The sequence below is a fragment of the Rutidosis leptorrhynchoides genome, chromosome 4, assembly GCF_046630445.1.
Source record: "Rutidosis leptorrhynchoides isolate AG116_Rl617_1_P2 chromosome 4, CSIRO_AGI_Rlap_v1, whole genome shotgun sequence".
Classification (NCBI taxonomy): Eukaryota; Viridiplantae; Streptophyta; class Magnoliopsida; order Asterales; family Asteraceae; genus Rutidosis; species Rutidosis leptorrhynchoides.
This window is the reverse complement of record NC_092336.1, coordinates 334952588-334967744: the sequence shown is the minus strand read 5'-3', so window position 1 is coordinate 334967744 and position 15157 is coordinate 334952588.

Genomic DNA, 15157 nt, shown 5'->3' with positions numbered 1-15157 from the left:
TCGTCGTGCCCGGATGAATGGAATACTTTGACTTATGTGCTTCATCAAGTAGCACACGTCGGAAATCTCTCATTCTAGGTACCCACACTCTTCCTTGAAAAGACAACAAACCATGCAGGCCTAAGGTAATAGACTCCGTTTGCCCCACGATTCGTTCTTCATGCTTGTTGTTAACAAAAGCTTCAATTTGAATCTCGCCAAGCTTCATAAGAAAATTGTTAGTAATAATCATGCGTAACGATCCTATTCGTCTCGCCAGATGTTGACTCTTCCGACTTAACGCATCCGCGACCACATTCGCCTTACTCATCTCGCTCTGATACCACTTGTAACGACCCGACTTCGTTATTCCAAAAACACGCAAAAAAAAAAATTTTGAACCAATACATCTGGATGGCCTCCAGTTATCTGGACGGCGTCCAGCAAAGAAGACCAGGACGGTGTCCAGAGGATCTGGACGGTGTCCAAATGATCTGCCAGATTCTGATCCCCGTGTCCAACTTACGTGAGCGGAAAACCCGCTTCCTGACACATTTAAACGAAACCCTTTTTACAACATGACAATATAATTAAAACTAAGAAGTTTCAACAATAAAACCAAGTTTTACAACATCGGGCCCACATCGGCTGTTTAACGAATTTCGTTCAAAAACACAAGTTTCGACCTTAAGAGTTTAAATTCCAAACGACACCTAGAGAATGGTGTTTGGGGTTAAACTACCCACATCTTGGCCAAACTTCCGAAGCAAAACATTCCAATTGCGTCCCCTATCAAAACAAAGCGGGAGGCAACTAATACAAACGAACGCCCTTATCCTTCTCCACACCGGAGCCTAAAAAGAGTAAACAATGAGAGGGTAAGCAAAACGCTTAGTGAATGCAATAATTATACACATACATATATAATGCACCTATTTGAAAACACTTACAAAAAATACCTCATACACGTTAGCATTCTAAATTAGCATACCATCTCAAATACAATGCTAAATCCACGATATCACGAGCTAACACAACAATAGCATATAACACGAACGATGTAATATGCAATACTACAATACATAACCATGGTTAACCAATAGTACAAAGGAATGGTACTCGCATTTCCTATCGGTGTTCATAACAACCGTTAGAGTACTTAACACGTCGTACTAACCCCATGGGTGGCATCTTAACACGTCGATACTTCACCCAGGGTGGCGTCTTAACACGTCGACACTTCACCCGTCATAGTTCTTGGAGTGGCATCCTAACACGTCGATGCTTCACCCCGAGTGGTGTCTTAACACGTCGACACTTCACTCTTCATGTTACTTGGGGTGGTATCTTAACACGTCGATACTTCACTCACTACGTGAATGTGGTGTCTTAGCACATCAACTAAATTATAAGGATTAAAATAATTATATATAAGGATATTCATCTATTCATCTATATATATTATAACAAACATATATACTTAGTTGATTAATATTACAATGTGTTAATATATATACTTTATATAGGTTCGTGAATCCGAGGCCAACCCTGCATTGTTCAGTTTCGTCGTATGCATATTTTTACTACAAAATATCGTATTATGAGTTTCATTACTCCCTTATTAAATGCTTTTGCAATATATATTTTTGGGGCTGAGAATACATGCGCTTTTATAAATGTTTTATGAAATAGACACAAGTAATCGAAACTACCTTATATGTTTGAATGTTCGAAGCCGAATATGCCCCTTTTTGCTTGGTAGCCTAAGAATTAGGGAACATCACTAATTTTGAGAATTAGGGCACGCCTAATTGACGCGAATCCTAAAGATAGATCTATTGGGCCTAACGAACCTCATCCAAAGTACCAGATGCTTTAGTACTTTGAATTTTTTTATCATGTCCGAAGGATTTCCCAGAATGATAAGGGATATTCTTATATGCATCTTGTTAATGTCGGTTACCAGGTGTTCAATCCATATGAATAATTTTTGTCTCTATGCATGGGACGTATATTTATGAGAAAATGAAAATGAAAATCTTGTGGTCTATTAAAAAGATGGAAATGATTATTTATATTAAACTAATGAACTCACCAACCTTTTGGTTGACACTTTAAAGCATGTTTATTCTCAGGTATGAAAGAAATATTTCGCTGTGCATTAGCTCATTTTAGAGATATTACTTAGAGTCATTCATGACATATTTCAAAAGACGTTGCATTCGAGTCGTTGAGTTCATCAAGATTATTATTAAGTCAATTATAGTTGGATATATTATGAAATGAAAGTTTGTCTTTTAAAAACGAATGCAATGTTTGTAAAATGTATCATATAGAGGTCAAGTACCTCACGATGAATCCAAATGTAATGTATTCGCCAGATAGATTAGGACGAGTCTCTACACCCGTAACATATCCTCCAATGTTTGATTCGTAGGTTCGGTTTGACCGTCCATTTGAGGATGGTACACCGTGCTCATTCTCAATTGTGTACCCATATCTTCATGAAACTTATTCCAAAACCGAGATGTGAAACGAGTATCCCGATCTGAAATAATAGATATAGGAACCCCATGTCTCGATATCACTTCCTTGATAAACAACTTTGAAAAAGCCTCCGACGATATCGTTTCCCGAATGGGAAGAAACAAGGCACTTTCCGTCAACCAATCAACTATCACCCAAATCGTATCAAATTGGGTTCTCGCCGTCTTTGGTAGCTTTGTTATGAAATCCATGTTAATGAGCTCCAATTTCCATTTCAGGACTTCCAATGGTTGTAACTTACCATACGGATTTTGGTGCTCGGCCTTAACTTGCAAACACGTAACACATTGTTCAACATACTTAACAACATCACGTTTCATGCCCGGCCACCAATACTCTTTCTTCAAATCAAGATACATTTTCGTCGTGCCCGGATGAATGGAATACTTTGACTTATGTGCTTCATCAAGTAGCACACGTCGGAAATCTCTCATTCTAGGTACCCACACTCTTCCTTGAAAAGACAACAAACCATGCAGGCCTAAGGTAATAGACTCCGTTTGCCCCACGATTCGTTCTTCATGCTTGTTGTTAACAAAAGCTTCAATTTGAATCTCGCCAAGCTTCATAAGAAAATTGTTAGTAATAATCATGCGTAACGATCCTATTCGTCTCGCCAGATGTTGACTCTTCCGACTTAACGCATCCGCGACCACATTCGCCTTACTCATCTCGCTCTGATACCACTTGTAACGACCCGACTTCGTTATTCCAAAAACACGCAAAAAAAAAAATTCTGAACCAATACATCTGGATGGCCTCCAGTTATCTGGACGGCGTCCAGCAAAGAAGACCAGGACGGTGTCCAGAGGATCTGGACGGTGTCCAAATGATCTGCCAGATTCTGATCCCCGTGTCCAACTTACGTGAGCGGAAAACCCGCTTCCTGACACATTTAAACGAAACCCTTTTTACAACATGACAATATAATTAAAACTAAGAAGTTTCAACAATAAAACCAAGTTTTACAACATCGGGCCCACATCGGCTGTTTAACGAATTTCGTTCAAAAACACAAGTTTCGACCTTAAGAGTTTAAATTCCAAACGACACCTAGAGAATGGTGTTTGGGGTTAAACTACCCACATCTTGGCCAAACTTCCGAAGCAAAACATTCCAATTGCGTCCCCTATCAAAACAAAGCGGGAGGCAACTAATACAAACGAACGCCCTTATCCTTCTCCACACCGGAGCCTAAAAAGAGTAAACAATGAGAGGGTAAGCAAAACGCTTAGTGAATGCAATAATTATACACATACATATATAATGCACCTATTTGCAAACACTTACAAAAAATACCTCATACACGTTAGCATTCTAAATTAGCATACCATCTCAAATACAATGCTAAATCCACGATATCACGAGCTAACACAACAATAGCATATAACACGAACGATGTAATATGCAATACTACAATACATAACCATGGTTAACCAATAGTACAAAGGAATGGTACTCGCATTTCCTATCGGTGTTCATAACAACCGTTAGAGTACTTAACACGTCGTACTAACCCCATGGGTGGCATCTTAACACGTCGATACTTCACCCAGGGTGGCGTCTTAACACGTCGACACTTCACCCGTCATAGTTCTTGGAGTGGCATCCTAACACGTCGATGCTTCACCCCGAGTGGTGTCTTAACACGTCGACACTTCACTCTTCATGTTACTTGGGGTGGTATCTTAACACGTCGATACTTCACTCACTACGTGAATGTGGTGTCTTAGCACATCGACACTTCACATCTCACGCTACACAAATAAATACATTATATACCTACGCATATAATTATTCCACTCACCTTAACACGTCGGTAATGATTTCACTTCCGTTCGCTTCAAAGAAAAGTACCTAATACATTAGGTACACATTCAATACACAAACTTGTGGAAACAACCACCAACACTTAACTCTTGAGCATTTAATGACCCAAATGCATTAAATGACCAATTTACACAAAACCGCCCATTTAAGGGAAAGATGAAATGTCCCGTTCATATTGATTATAAACGTTCCATATTAATTGATTTTGTTGCGAGGTTTTGACCTCTATATGAGACGTTTTTCAAAGACTGCATTCATTTTTAGAACAACCATAACCTTTATTTTATAAATAAAGGTTTTAAAAACATTACGTAGATTATCAAATAATGATAATCTAAAATATACTGTTTACATACGACCATTACATAATGGTTTACAATAGAAATATATTACATCGACATATGTTTCTTGAATGCAGTTTTTACACAATATCATACAAACATGGACTCCAAATCTTGTCCTTATTTTAGTATGCAACAGCGGAAGCTCTTAATATTCACCTGAGAATAAACATGCTTTAAACGTCAACAAAAATGTTGGTGAGTTATAGGTTTAACCTATATATATCAAATCGTAACAATAGACCACAAGATTTCATATTTCAATACACATCCCATATATAGAGATAAAAATCATTCATATGGTGAACACCTGGTAACCGACATTAACAAGATGCATATATAAGAATATCCCCATCATTCCGGGACACCCTTCGGATATGATATAAATTTCGAAGTACTAAAGCATCCGGTACTTTGGATGGGGTTTGTTAGGCCCAATAGATCTATCTTTAGGATTCGCGTCAATTAGGGTGTCTGTTCCCTAATTCATAGATTACCAGACTTAATAAAAAGGGGCATATTCGATTTTGATAATTCAACCATAGAATGTAGTTTCACGTACTTGTGTCTATTTTGTAAATCATTTATAAAACCTGCATGTATTCTCATCCTAAAAATATTAGATTTTAAAAGTGGGACTATAACTCACTTTCACAGATATTTCCTTCCTCGGAAATAAGACTTGGCCAAGGATCGATTCATGAACCTATACAAATATGTACATATATATCAAAGTATGATCAAAATATAATTACAACCATTTTTATTATGTTTTAAAGATTTGAGTGTATTAAGTCAGCTGTCCTCGTTAGTAACCTACAACTAGTTATCCACAGTTAGATGTACATAAATAAATCGATATATATATATTATCTTGAATCAATCCACGACCCAGTGTATACACGTCTTAAGCTAGATCACAACTCAAAGTATATATATTTTTGGAATCAACCTCAACCCTGTATAGCTAACTCCAATATTACTGCATATAGAGTGTCTATGGTTGTTCCAAATAATATATATACATGGGTCGATATGATATGTCAAAACATTTGCATACGTGTCTATGGTATCATAAGATTACATAATATATTAGAATACATGTATAATACAATATAAGTTAGCTAGGATATGATTTGTATAGATTTGTTAAACATTTCACGTAGCTAAAAAGATCAAAAATATCTAATCTTGTTTTACCCATAACTTCTTCATTTTAAATCCATTTTGAGTGAATCAAATTGCTATGGTTTCATATTGAACTCTAATTTAAGAATCCAAATAGAAAAAGTATAGGTTTATAGTCAAAAATTTAAGTTACATGTCAATTACTAAAGAGCTAGTCATTTCCGTTGAAAGAACGATATCTTGATGACCATTTTGAAAAACATACTTTCACTTTGAGTTTAACCAAGATTTTTGGATATAGTTTCATGTTCATATGAAAAATCATTTTCCCAGAAGAACACCTTTTAAATCAAAGTTTATCATAGTTTTTAATTATCCAAACCAAAACAGCCTCCGGTTTCACTACGACGGCGTATATCCGATTTTATGGTGTTCATCGTGTTTCCATGTTTTAAATTATTAAGTTAGCATGTTATATAGATATAGAACATGTATTTAGTTGATTTTAAAAGTCAAGTTAGAAGGATTAACTTTTTTTGCGAACAAGTTTAGAATTAACTAAACTATGTTCTAGTGATTACAAGTTTAAACCTTCGAATAAGATAGCTTTATATGTATGAATCGAATGATGTTATGAACATCATTACTACCTCAAGTTTTCTGGATAAAACCACTGGAAATGAGAAAAATGGATCTAGATTCAAAGGATCCTTGGATGGCTTGAAAGTTCTTGAAACAGAATCATGACACGAAAACATTTCAAGTAAGATTTTCACTCAAAATAAGATTGTTATAGTTGTAGAAATTGAATTAAAGTTTGAATATAAATATTACCTTGAATTAGAAAGATAACCTACTGTAAATAACAAAGGTTCCTTGATCTTAGATGATTACGTGGAATGGATTAGAAAGCTTGGAAGTAGACTTGCAAAATTGGAAGTATTTTTGATTTTTATGAAACTATACTTATGGAATTTATGAAGAACACTTAGAACTTGAAGATGGAACTTGAGAGAGATCAATTAGATGAAGAAAATTGAACAATGAAAGTGTTTGTAGGTGTTTTTGGTCGTTGGTATATGGATTAGATATAAAGGATATGTAATTTTGTTTTCATGTAAATAAGTCATGAATGATTACTAATATTTTTGTAATTTTATGAGATATTTCATGCTAGTTGCCAAATGATGGTTCCCACATGTGTTAGGTGACTCACATGGGCTGCTAAGAGCTGATCATTAGAGTGTATATACCAATAGTACATACATCTAAAATCTGTGTATTGTACGAGAACGAATACGGGTGCATACGAGTAGAATTGTTGATGAAACTAAACGAGGATGTAATTGTAAGCATTTTTGTTAAGTAGAAGTACTTTGATATGTGTCTTGAAGTCTTTCAAAGTGTAATAATACATATCAATACATAACATGTATATACATTCTAATGGAGTCGTTAAGTCTTCGTTAGTCGTTACATGTAAGTGTTGTTTTGAAACCTTTAAGTTAACGATCTCAATTAATGTTGTTAACCCAATGTTTATTATATCAAATTAGATATTAAATTATTATATTATCATGATATTATGATGTATGAATATCTCTTAATATGATATATACATTAAAATATCGTTACAACGATAATCGTTACATATAAGTCTCGTTTCGTAATTCTTGAGTTAGTAGTCTTGTTTTTACATATGTAGTTCATTGTTAACACACATAATGATATATTTAAATATCATTTTATCATGTTAAATATAGTGTATCAGTATCTTAATATGATACATATGTATTTAGTAGACGTTATCATAACGATAATCGTTATATATATCATTTCGAGTTTTTTAACTTAGTAATCTCATTTCTTATGTATATCACACATTGTTAATATATTTAGTGAGATACTTACTAATCATAATATTATGTCAACCATATATATATATATATATATATATATATATATATATATATATATATATATATATATATATATATATATATATATATATATATATATATATATATATATATATATATATATATGTCTATATATACCACAACATGTAGTTTTTACAATTTTGTAACGTTCGTGAATCGCCGGTCAACTTGGGTGATCAATTGTCTATATGAAACTTATTTCATTTAATCAAGTCTTAACAAGTTTGATTACTTAACACGTTGGAAACATTTAGTCATGTAAATATCAATCTCAATTAATATATATAAACATGGAAAAGTTCGGTTCACTACAGTACCTACCCGTTAAATAAATTTCGTCCCGAAATTTTAAACTGTTGAAGGTGTTGATGAATCTTCTGGAAATAGATGCGGGTATTTCTTCTTCATCTGATCTTCACGCTCCCAGGTGAAATCGGGTCCTCTATGAGCATTCCATCAAACCTTAACAATCGGTATCTTGTTTTGCTTAAGTCTCTTAACCTCACGATCCATTATTTCGACGGGTTCTTCAATGAATTGAAGTTTTTCATTGATTTGGATTTCGTCCAATGGAAGAGTGAGATCTTCTTTAGCAAAACATTTCTTCAAATTCGAGACGTGGAAAGTGTTATGTACAGCCGCGAGTTGTTGAGGTAGCTCCAGTTGGTAAGCTACTGGTCCGACACGATCTATAATCTTGAATGGTCCAATTTACCTTGGATTTAGGTTCCCCCGTTTACCAAATCGAACAACGCCTTTTCAAGGTGAAACCTTAAGCATGACCATTTCTCCAATTTCAAACTCTATATCTTTTCTTTTACTGTCCGTGTAGCTCTTTTGTCGACTCTGGGTGGTTTTCAATCGTCGTTGAATTTTGATGATTTTCTCGGTAGTTTCTTGTATTATCTCCTGACCCGTAATCTGTCTATCCCCCACTTCATTCCAACAAATCGGAGACCTACACTTTCTACCATAAAGTGCCTCAAACGGCGCCATCTCAATACTAGAATGATAACTGTTGCTGTAGGAAAATTTTGCTAACGGTAGGTGTCGATCCCAACTGTTTCCGAAATCAATAACACATGCTCGTAGCATGTCTTCAAGTGTTTGTATCGTCCTTTTGTTCTGCCCATCAGTTTGTGGATGATAGGCAGTACTCATGTCTAGACGATTCCCCAATGCTTGTTGCAACGTCTGCCAGAACCTTGAAACAAATCTACCATCCCTATCAGAGATAATAGAGACGGGTATTCCATGTCTGGAGACAACCTCCTTCAAATACAATCGCGCTAACTTCTCCATTTTGTCATCTTCTCTCATTGGCAGGAAGTGTGCTGACTTGGTGAGACGATCAACTATTACCCAAATACTATCATAACCACTTGCAGTCCTTGGCAATTTAGTAATTAAATCCATGGTAATGTTTTCCCATTTCCATTCCGGGATTTCAGGTTGTTGTAGTAGACCTGATGGTTTCTGATTTTCAGCTTTGACCTTAGAACACGTCAAACATTCTCATACATATTTAGTAATATCAGCTTTCATACCCGACCACCAAAAGTGTTTCTTGAGATCTTTATACATCTTTCCCGCTTCGGGATGTATTGAATATTTGGTTTTATGTGCTTCTTTAAGTACCATTTCTCTCACATCTCCAAACCTTGGTACCCAAATTCTATTAGCCCTATATCGGGTTCCGTCTTCCTGAATATTAAGATGTTTCTCTGATCCTTTGGGTATCTCATTCTTCAACTTTCCTTCTTTTACAACCCCCTGTTGCGCCTCCTTTATTTGAGTAGTAATGTTAGTACGCATAATTATATTCATAGCTTTTACCCATATAGGTTCTCTGTCCTTTCTACTCAAAGTGTCGACTACCACATTCGCCTTCCCTAGGTGATATCGAATCTCAAAATCATAATCATTCAATAGTTCAATCCACCTGCGTTGTCTCATATTCAGTTGCTTCTGATTAAATATATGTTGGAGACTTTTGTGGTCGGTATATATAATACTTTTGACTCCATATAAATAATGCCTCCAAGTCTTTAATGCAAAAACAACAGCACCCAATTCCAAATCGTGAGTTGTATAATTTTGCTCATGAATCTTCAATTGTCTAGATGCATAAGCAATCACCTTCGTTCGTTACATTAATACACAACCGATACCTTGCTTTGATGCGTCACAATAAATCACAAAATCATCATTCCCTTCAGGCAATGACAATATAGGTGCCGTAGTTAGCTTTTTCTTCAATAACTCAAACGCCTTCTCTTGTTCATCCTTCCATTCAAATTTCCTCCCTTTATGCGTTAATACAGTCAAGGATTTTGCTATTTTGGAGAAATCTTGGATGAACCTTCTCTAGTAACCAGCCAATCCTAAAAATTGACGTATATGCTTCGGAGTTTTTGGGGTTTTCCACTTTTCAACGGTTTTGATCTTTGCCGGGTCCACCTGGATACCTTCTTTGTTCACTATGTGACCGAGGATTTGAACTTCTTCCAACCAAAATGCACACTTTGAAAACTTAGCGTACAGTTTTTCTTTCCTCAATACTTTTAGCACTTTTCTCAAATGTTCTTCGTGCTCTTGATCATTCTTTGAGTAAATAAGTATGTCATCGATGAAAACAATGACAAACTTGTCAAGATATGGCCCACACACTCAGTTCATAAGGTCCATGAACACAGCTGGTGTGTTAGTCAATCCAAACGGCATAACCGTAAACTCGTAATGACCATAACGCGTCCTAAAAGTAGTTTTTGGAATATCATCCTCCTTTACTCGCATTTGATGATATCCAGAACGTAAATTGATTTTCGAATAAACTGACAAGCCTTGTAGTTGATCAAACAAGTCGTCAATTCTCGGCAGTAGATAACGGTTTTTGATGGTAAGTTTATTCAACTCTCTGTAGTCAATACACAACCTAAATGTACCATCCTTCTTCTTGACAAATAAAATAGGAGCTCCCCATGGTGATGTGCTTGGTCGAATGAAACCACGTTCTAATAGTTCTTGCAGTTGGCTTTGCAGTTCTTTCATCTCGCTGGGTGCGAGTCTGTAAGAAGCACGAGCTATTGGTGCAGCTCCTGGTACAAGATCTATTTGAAATTCAACAGATCGATGTGGAGGTAGTCCCGGTAATTCTTTCGGAAATACATCGGGAAATTCTTTTGAGACGGGAACATCATTGATCCTCTTTTGTTCAGTTTGTACTTTCTCGACGTGTGATAGAACATCATAGCAACCTTTTCTTATTAGTTTTTGTGCCTTCAAATTACTAATAAGATGTAGCTTCGTGTTGCCCTTTTCTCCGTACACCATTAAGGGTTCTCGTTCTTCTCGTACAATGCGAATTGTATTTTTGTAACATACGATCTCCGCTTTCATCTCCTTCAGCCAGTCCATGCCAACTATTACATTAAAACTCCCTAACTGTACTGGTATCAAATCAATCTTAAATATTTCGCTACAAAGTTTAATTTCTCGATACCGGCATATATAATCTGCTGAAATTACTTTACCGTTTGCTAATTCGAGTAAAAATTTACTATCCAACGGTGTCAATGGATAACTTAATTTAGCACAAAAATCTCTACTCATATAGCTTCTATCCGCACCCGAATCAAATAAAACGTAAGCAGATTTATTGTCAATAAGAAACGTACTCGTAACAAGCACCGGGTCTTCCTATGAATCTGCCGCATTAATATTGAAAACTCTTCCGCGGCCTTGTCCATTCGTGTTCTCCTGGTTCGGGCAATTTCTAATAATGTGGCCCGTTTTTCCACATTTATAACAAACTACATTAGCATAACTTGCTCCAACACTACTTGCTCCGCCATTACTCGTTCCGACACCATTTGTTCCTGTCATTCTGTTAACCCCTGGTCCGTAGACATCACACTTTGCCGCGCTATGACCATTTCTTTTACACTTGTTGCAAAATTTGGTGCAAAACCCCGAGTGATACTTTTCACACCTTTGGCATAGCTGCTTCTGATTGTTGTTGTTTTTGCGGTTGTTATTGTTGTTGGGATGATTGTTGTAGTTGTTGTTGTTGTTGTTGTGCCGTTTGTTGTAGTTGCAATTGATGTTGCGATTGTTGGGATAGTTGTTGTTGTTTTGGCGACTCTTATCACCGTTTTCCTCCCACTTTCTTTTGACTAACTTCACGTTGGCCTCTATGGCTGCCTGTTCTTTAATTCTTCCCTCAATCTGGTTCACTAGTTTGTGAGCCATTATACATGCCTTTTGTATAGAGACAGGCTCGTGTGAACTTATATCTTCTTGGATTCTCTCCGGTAACCCTTTCACAAACGCGTCGATCTTCTCTTCCTCATCTTCGAATGCTCTCGGACACAATAGGTACAATTCTGTGAATCGTCTTTCGTACGAAGTAATATCGAATCCCTGTGTTCGTAACCCTCTAAGTTCTGACTTGAGCTTATTGACCTCGGTTCTTGGATGGTACTTCTCATTCATCAGGTGCTTGAATGCTGACCACGGTAGCGCGTAAGCAGCATCTTGTCCCACTTGCTCTAAATAGGTATTCGACCATGTTAACGCAATACCTGTGAAGGTATGCGTAGCGTACTTCACTTTGTCTCGTTCAGCATACTTATGGCAAACACCGATTCAACTTTCTCGGTCCACCGTTTTAATCCGATTGGTCCTTCGGTACCATCAAATTCTGAAGGTTTGCAGGCAGTGAATTCCTTGTAGGAGCATCCTACACGATTTCTTGCGCCGTTAGCTGTATTGCTAGATTTAGAGTTATTGTTGGTATGTAGCGCGGCCTGTACTGCGGCTATGTTTAAAGCAAGAAAGGCACGAAATTCCTCTTCGCTCATATTCAAGGTGTGTCGACTTGTCGGTGCCATTTCCTTCAAAATAGTCAAATGAAACAATTTAATCATACAGAATATTAAGAGTAGTCAATAGTATCTCGTAGCATAATATGAACTCATTTATAAAAGCTTTTTCTTCATATTAGCATTTTGTAAGTTTAAATTCGGGTACTACCTACCCGTTAAGTTCATACTTAGTAGCCAATATACAATTTAACTACTATAATTCCATATGAAAAACTGATTATAATAATATATCACATACAAATATTCTTCAAACTTACAACTTCGCTATATTACATATAACATGAAATATAGTACACTATGATACAGGACAGTTTTGAAGATAAATCTAGTTAATACGCAAGTTATTCAGCAAAGGAAATAAAGACACGTAATTCATAAGTCCAGAAATAAGTCATGCATTCTGGTTTTACTAAGAAGACTTCCCATCCTTGGTCTTGTGGAAAATAACCGTTATGACCATTAGCTAGGCAGCATGTTGTAATGTCGTCAAAAGGATGTGGGTTTCGTAATGTCCAACAGTCCTGTAATAATCTAAAAACCTTGTTTCTCACCCCAACTACTGAATTCGTCACTTGTGGGAAAGTTTTATTTAAAAGCTGCAATCTGATGTTCTTTTTCTCAAATTGGTAAGAAGCGAACATCACTAACCCGTAAGCATAACATGCTTCTTTATGTTGCATATTAGAAGCTCTTTCTAATTCACGAAATCCTATGTTGGGATATGTTGAGTCAAAATAGGTTCTTAACCCGTAGCGTAAAATTGCATTTGGGTTCCCCGCATTTAACGCTTTAAAGAAAACACGGCGTAAAATAAAGTCTCCCAATGTGATATACCCCACCTATCAAAGGAAAGTCTTTTATAAATTAAGGCATTTCTGGAAAGTCTTTCAAATGTTTGACAAGTTAATTTCGCCATAACTAAATGTGCTGATGAATTCTGACCGACTCTAGACAAGATTTCCTCAATCATATCCTCTAGTAGATCTTCTAAAATACTCGGTTGTCTACCCTTAACGTCCATTTTGTTTTTATACTATAAAATAGACAAGGATTAGATTCGTAATAACAAACAATACAAGCAATTTTTACATAGAACATAAAAGTACTGTAGTGACCCGAACTTTTCCGAACCTTTCCATGATTATATGTTTAAAGAAAACTATATTTACATGATTAAATGTTTCCAACATGTTAAGCAATCAAACTTGTTAAGACATGATTAATTGAAATAGGTTTCATATACACAATTGACCACCCACGTTGACCGGTGATTCACGAACGTTAAAACTTGTAAAAACTATATGATGACATATATATGGATATATATATAGTTAACATGATATTATGATAAGTAAACATATCATTAAGTATATTAACAATGAACTACATATGTAAAAAAACAAGACTACTAACTTAATGATTTTGAAACGAGACATATATGTAACGATTATCGTTGTAACGACATTTAATGTATATATATATCATATTAAGAGATATTTATACATCATAATATCATGATAATATAATAATTTAAAATCTCATTTGATATTATAAACATTGGGTTAACAACACTTAACAAGATCGTTAACCTAAAGGTTTCAAAACAACACTTACATGTAACGACTAACGATGACTTAACGACTCAGTTAAAATGTATATACATGTAGTATTTTAATATGTATTCATACACTTTTGAAAGACTTCAAGACACTTATCAAAATACTTCTACTTAACAAAAATGCTTACAATTACATCCTCGTTCAGTTTCATCAACAATTCTACTCGTATGCACCCGTATGCGTACTCGTACAATACACAGCTTTTAGATGTATGTACTATTGGTATATACACTCCAATGATTAGCTCTTAGCAGCCCATGTGAGTCAACTAACACATGTGGGAACCATCATTTGGCAACTAGCATGAAATATCTCATAAAATTACAAAAATATGAGTAATCATTCATGACTTATTTACATGAAAACAAAATTATATATCCTTTATATCTAATCCATACACCAACGACCAAAAACACCTACAAACACTTTCATTCTTCAATTTTCTTCATCTAATTGATCTCTCTCAAGTTCTATCTTCAAGTTCTAAGTTCAAGAATACTTCCAAGATTGCAAGTTTACTTCCAAGTTTTCTAAATCCATTCCAAGTAATCATCCAAGATCAAGAAACCTTTGTTACTTATAGTAGGTTATCTTTCTAATACAAAGTAATAATCATATTCAAACTTTAATTCAATTTCTATAACTATAACAATCTTATTTCGAGTGGAAATCTTACTTGAAATTGTTTTCGTGTCATGATTCTACTTCAAGAACTTTCAAGCCATCCAAGGATCCTTTGAAGCTAGATCCATTTTTATCATTTCCAGTAGGTTTATCCAATCAAATTTAGGTAGTAATGATGTTCATAACATCATTCAATTCATACATAAAAAGCTGTCTTATTCAACGTTATAAACTTGTAATCACTAGAACATAGTTTAGTTAAT